This window comes from Lepisma saccharinum, chromosome 9 (assembly GCF_977018435.1).
Source record: "Lepisma saccharinum chromosome 9, izLepSacc3.1, whole genome shotgun sequence".
Classification (NCBI taxonomy): domain Eukaryota; kingdom Metazoa; phylum Arthropoda; class Insecta; order Zygentoma; family Lepismatidae; genus Lepisma; species Lepisma saccharinum.
The window spans coordinates 3,364,964-3,371,908 of NC_139237.1; positions in this window are offsets into that span (position 1 = coordinate 3,364,964).

Genomic DNA, 6,945 nt, shown 5'->3' on the forward strand with positions numbered 1-6,945 from the left:
TGGATGATATTCCATGCTTTCCAGAGATCTAATTCGTTTTCCAAAGCTTTCCTTTTGGAAAGCGGTACTGGGTATGGGTGGCGGTAAACTGGTTCAGAACTTTTCAGTACGATCTCGCATTCAGCACTTTCCATGGTTCATGGTTTCTCTGAGAATACCTCTAGATACTGCAGCAGCACACTGAATAACTCCTGCTTCTGATAATCGAGCAAAATATTTATCGTTTCGACCTTCTCTCTGAGGTCAGTGGGTTTATACATCCAATCCACTTCTTCATCTTGGATTCTTTGGATATACCGCACTATATCAATATTTAAAGGATTCCTCTCTCTCCGCTCAGACGTTTTTCCGAACGACAACGTTACCATATTTTTCCTGAAGTTGATTTCAGCCTCGTGCTGTTTCAAGAAAGGCATTCCTAACAGAACATCAGTTCCAAATCCTTTTAAGATGAAAACCTCAGTACTGAAATTTAAACCCCCAATTTCTAACTCCACACGCCTACTTCCACATACACGCTTCTTATGACTACCAGAGAAATTTACCAATCACACCTCTGGAACTTTCTGGATCTGTATGCCAGGTATCTTATCTACTAACTTAGTCCAGATGGAATAATTAAGGATCGAGCATTCACTTCCAGTATCAATCACACAGGTTACTGTAAAGTCCATTAATTTAGCTTGCACCACTGGAGATCTGTATCTAATTTTGGATTCCCTTGCAGAATTCAATTCTTTTTGTAAAATGGTCTCTTCAGTTTCTGTTAGCTGGAAATTTACTAGTAACTCTTGTACATCTTTATCTATTAATTTGAGCCGCTCCATCGAAGTCCCTTGCCTAAACAGGAACGAAGCATTTAGACAAGGTCCTAGTTTGTCTGGCTAGACTGGGACCTTTGATTTTGATGAATCTCCCGCGCTGTTTCTACGGCCTCCTCCTGCTCCGATGTAATGTTTTGTCTAGGAGATGGAGGTCAGCGAATCTCATTCTGCTCACCCGTAAATCGTCGTCTCGGAGGACTAGGGCTACTTCTATCCTCACGGATCCTTCTTGGGTCAGGAGATCTACGTCTTTGGTTTTGGTAAGTTCGGAAAGAGTTTCTTCTAAAATCACGCCTGTATCCTCTTTCATTAGTGAAACGTTGATGGCGCAAATAATTACCTTCTGACCTCGTTTCTATGTTCCGGACTTTATAGTTTCTTGAGGGATTCTGTTCCTTTCCCTTCGGTTCATCATTGTTCCTCCATGCATCTGGCTCATCATAGATTTCAAAATCCTTCAGGAAATGAGTTAGGTTATCTACCGTTCTATGCGCATTTGCTAAACAAATGTTTCGCATTCTATAAGGAAGTTGTCCTATGATCAAATTAAGTACTTCTCCCTCATTAAAATTATCATAAACGCTCCAGACAAAGCTCTCCATACTTTTGTGGACAAGTCTGGAATATCTCCTGATTCTCATAGCTGTTAGCTGCCGTTGTCTAGCCTTCTCCGAAGCGAATTCTTCTTTGAACCTGGCGCAAAAGTCAGCATAATTCACGAAACTATCAATTTTTCCTGCAAGCCAGTGTTCAGCTTTATCAGTGAAGACCCTAGGAAGCAACTCTAGCGTATAATGTCCGGGTACCTGCATAAGTTCAAAGCTGACGTTGAGCTCCCGAAGATATTTTTCAACTGACTGAGCCTCAATGTCGCCTTTAACCCATTAGTGCCCAGTGCCCACATTTGTTGGCGCCTGTTGGCAGTTATTGATCATGCCCACAAACTATGTAAATAAAAATTGATCATGAAATTGTTGGTATTATCAGTTACGAGTTGGCAACAGTGATCTGCAGTAGCGTTATCAAATTGAAGGTTGCATTCGTTTTGGCGCGAGCTATTGTTGAAGTACGTTGTAGTTGATAAGTCTACGAGCATGGCGAGTTCCAGAAGGTAAGTTATTTTCTCATTGTTTTTAAACAGGTCTACCTATTATTTGTTAGGGTCATTTTAAACTACTATGATCTATGTTTATTATTATAAAGTAAAAGGTTCTTTGAACTTCATAGCATAGTAACAGTAAGGGTTTAATTTTTACTGCCCACTTTTGTTGGCACTGGGCACAAGAGGGTGGGTGAACTTCTACAGCAGTTTTCGTAGCTATTTTTTTTTAACATTGAGCCGTAGACCTATATTTCACATGAATTGTAGTTTACACAAAAAACATTGGTTGCAAAAGGAACATAGAATATTTACAACATCGCATTTATAAATTATAAACCAAAACGATTGAAGTTTATGAGTTTTCTTCATTGCGGAAACGGATTTCCTTTGTATATGTTTTGTTATATAGCCATCGGATTTTTTTCTAAATGGAAGGGCATAAAAGATAGGCTTGGAAATACTGTCATTTAATGCCTCCTTGCCGTTCGTTCTTTTCAAGTTGAATGAAATTTTGTTTATATCTAATGGTATCAGATAAATACAAGCATTTATTTTTCTTTCCAGGGTAAATGTTGAAGAAATCGCAGTTCTTCTTGAAGATTTGATTTGATTTGATTTAGTTTATTTTACTTCGCGTTTTGTGCCTCTTGGCTAATTTGCGAAGATGGGGATGAGTGATGAACTGATGAAATTGATGAATGGACATTCACAAACAACCAAGCCCCACCGGGATTCGAACCCGGGACTCTCTCTTCTTGAAGAGGACGACGTACTTCATGCGGATGTGTATATTCAACCACCTGAAAATGCATTGGCCAGCGGTGAGGATAGCGCTTCTGAAGAAGATTTTGAAATCACACATTTATCTGGTAATCAGCTTCGAGGTGGAACCATACCGGGGGGCCTCAACGGGTAATACTATTCCTGAACTTGGAGTAGGTGGTTCTGTTGTTACGAAACTGGTCAACAAAATGCCACCTGAAACTACATATTGCCTGTACATGGACAATTTCTTTACGTCCCTCAGGTTGTTTGACTCCTTACTTCAAAAAGGGCATGATGCAGTTGATACAATCGAGTAAATCGAGTTGAAAAGGCGCCTCTCATTAATTCCAAAGTGTTCAAGAAGGAAATCCCTGGTTCGTATAACCAGGTCACGGGCACAAAATCTGCAATAGCTTTGGTGCAATACAATGACAACAACGTTGTAACTGTAGCATCGACGAGCTGTGGTGTGCATCCATTGGGGAAAAGTAAAAGATGGTGTCGAGCAGAAAAGAAGCACATTTTTATAGATCAGCCAGCTTGCATTGCGAGGTACAACACTTACATGGGTGGAATAGACCAAATGGATCAGAACATATCTACTTACCGCATCACAATTCGAAACCGAAAATGGTACTGGCAGCTCATTGCTTATTTTTTAAACGTTACAATGAATAATGCTTGGCAGCTGTACAGATTAAAAACACCCATTGGACACCAGCAAGGTTTAGATCTTCTCGCATTCACCCGCTTTGTAGTTCAGAATTATTTGTCTAGGTACACACAAGAGCGTCCAAGGCAGTCACGAGTATCCACAACTGGGAAGATACGAGTTGACGATAATATTTGACTAGATGGTGCTCTTCACATCTTAGAAACCAACAAAACACAAATACGATGTGGAGAGTGCAAGAAGAATACTTGGAAAAAGTGCAGAAAGTGCAACGTGGGATGTCACATCAAATGTATTGAACGGTTTCACAGTCACAAATAAACTTTTGAAAAATCGAAGAGATACTTTTCTAAATCCAGAAATTTGCATTATAAATTTATTTGAAGCTCATGTAGACGAAATATTTTGGGAGTAATTTACTAAGAAAAAAATCTACCATTATATATACCAGGAGATATTATGTAAATTCTAGTATACTTCAGTGCATAAAATGTTGAACAGGCCAACTGTACTTTCATAAATTTAGAACCTTTGCATTATAAATTACTTTAAAGCTCTTGTAGAAGAGTGACTTATTATAATTGCTCTATCATAATAAATATCAGGAGATCCATTAGTGCCCAGTGCCCACATTTGTGGGCAAGTAAACACCCCACCCATTAGTGCCCAGTGCCCACATTTGTGGGCCCCCCTCCACTCTTTAACAAGTAAAGATATCATATCGAAACTGAAGCTAAGCATAATATCTGACCCTCAATAGCCTTATATTCAAGTATAAAACAGATATCTGAAAAAAAATATTCTGGGCACTAATGGGTTAAATTTAGGAATGTGGGCGATATCCGCCATTCTAGGCATCTTAAAATCTGGCCTTCTTCTAGGTGGCGATCCATCTGAAGTATCATCGTATCGAGGCCTCTTTCTTCCATCAGCCTTCATTCCGTTGGCAGCGAATAGAGGTTTCTCAGCTAACCTGGGCGGCTCATAAGGAGTAGCATCCGGATTCAGATCTCTATCCGGAGTAAAAGGGCTGGAATGAACATCTGGAGTGTGTTCTGGAACTGAACCTGAAGTTCGCTTACCCTCTGGACAAATGTTCCTGTCCAATCTTGCATTTCTCTTCGCAGATATACTTCAAGCTTCCTTGTCTCTACCCTAAGAGAATTCACCTTCTCTTCAGCTGCCTGCTCTACGTCCTTCCGCAGAGTTGAGGTAATTGATTCCATCACTTCCTTCTGTTCCTGCACGACTTTCTCGATCGATTCGGTCTTGTCTCCCAAGTTTTGGACAGCTTTCTCAATGGACTCCACTGTAATCTCTACTTGTCCGCGCCACTGATAATGGTTCCATTCTTTCCTGAAGTACCTCTTTTACTCTCTCTTGCTGAGAAGTAAGTTGGAAACTTTCTACTCCGGCCTTAAGACCTTCTATGTCAGTCCCCTGCTGGGCAAAGAGCGCTTGCAGTTCATTCCTACGCTTCTCTTCTTCTTCATGTTTTTCTCTTTGTCTTTTGGCTCTTCTTCTTCCTCTTTTTCTTTCTTTCTTATTTCCTCTAGGCTCTCAATTAAAGCTCGGAGAGTTTCAAAGTCTTTTTCCCTTTTCTCTTCAATTTCTCTTCTTTCTAGCTCTCTCTTCTCTTCAATCTCTCATTTTTCTAGCTCTCTTTTCTCTTCAATCTCTCGTTTCTCTAGCTCTCTTTTCTCTTCATGAAACTCTTCATTAGGGATCTAAGTTCTATCAGTTCCTTTTTTCTCAGCTTTTCAGCCTGAACTGCCTCTCTTGTGCGCACTTTCTCTTCTTTCTGTTTATCTTTCTTCCTGCGCTCTTCATCTTCAAGCCTATCTTTTTTTCTATCTTCCCTATCTTTCATCAACCATTCCAATAACCCATGGTCTGATGGAGGATTGGTCAGCGGACTTGGTTCTTGTATTGCGGTCTCCGCTACCTGGGTCTGCGGAGCAGATTCACACGTCTGGCATTTAACTCCTACAGCAGGGAAGGTAGCCACATCCTTTCCATCACAGCTCCAGTGAATTTGGCGCTGGCACTGGCAACACTGGAACTGTGCTGCCTCTTCTCCCAGTTCTTCACAGCCACCAAATCCAGACTCTGAATCCATGGTCTTCCTCCCTCTACTTCTCAGGTTCATACCAGTAAATTCTTGATCCATGTTTAATACAGTCCACACTTTCACTTTCACTGGACAGTCCTTTTAATGCACGGTTCGGTTGGCTTCACTTAATTGCACAGTTCTGTCGGGCCCCACGTTATGGCGCCAAAAACGTTTGCTACTTCCCACCTACACACAATTATGACACTTCAAACACTTCAATTAGGAGGACGGCAAAAGTCTACCCATAAGTACTAACTTCCTTAATTCAATCGGCGGACACAGACTCTAGATAACTCAGGGCTCTGGGTAAAACGTGACCAACAGCTTTTTATATATATATGTACATATATATATATGTGTTTATTATAAACTTATCGTAAGAAAGTCTGTTAGCACACTAGTCTTTAACCCTTATCACTCAAGTGCATTTACATTTACCATACACGTGCATTCACCACTTCTGGACTCAAAGAGGGGCAATGACCATTCAATTTATTCCTTTCAGTGAGGCGCCAGGGGGAGTATAGGGACCTAATCTTATTTAGGGCGCTGTTTGCGGCCGACGTCACGGGCTCCCCTGTAAGAGAAAGTAGAATGTGCGCGGTACCCATAACCACAGCTGGGAACTGGCCGTAGCCAGCCGGCACCTCCGACAAGCGGGCGCTGGGTATAGGATTAAAGGATGCCGCGACACCCCCAGCGCTAGCTAGGAATCGGCAAGCCGACCTGTGTCTCATGTACAAGGGCGGCAGGTTAGGAAGGAAGTCCTGGTGATCCCAGACAAGCCGGGCAGGTAGAACCTGGCACCTATCAGCCGAAGCGATTAGACCGGGTAGTTAGGTTGCTGCTAGGCTCTTCTTCTTCTTTCTTCCTCCCTTCTGGGATGGCTGCTAGGCTTCTGGCTGGATGGCCGGTTTTTCCCTGGATGTTTGCCAGTTGACATCCGGGAGCCAACTGAGCTTCGGTCTCGCTGCGCTGGGTTTTATACTCGCGGTGGCGCATGGGCGGTGAAAATTTTAACTACAAGTACGCGTTGCTAACTCATATTTTTACATATTGCAAACTTCGTACTGAGAAATATCAAGGTTCTGACATTGAGAAATCACTAGATGCACGCGACAATATAAACTAAAACTGTGTGCATTCAGACAATACAATTAATAATAAGCCTCGCAGGACTCTGCTATTCTAAACAACACGTTGAACAGTGAAAATGCCAATAATTGATAACGTTAAAAAGAATATAGCGACCACGCAGGGTCTAATAATGAGTGAAGCTAGTAAACGTAGAGGTGGAACCGTTAACGTTTACAGAATACAATTAAACTAAAAGCGTACGCCTCGCAGGGACATTCCGCTTAAATCTTTCATCCAATTAAAAAGAATATAGCGAACGCGCAAGGTCTAATAATAATTGAATGGCGACCAAGCAGGGTCGTTACAGAGTAAAGTAAAGTAAAGTGCTCCC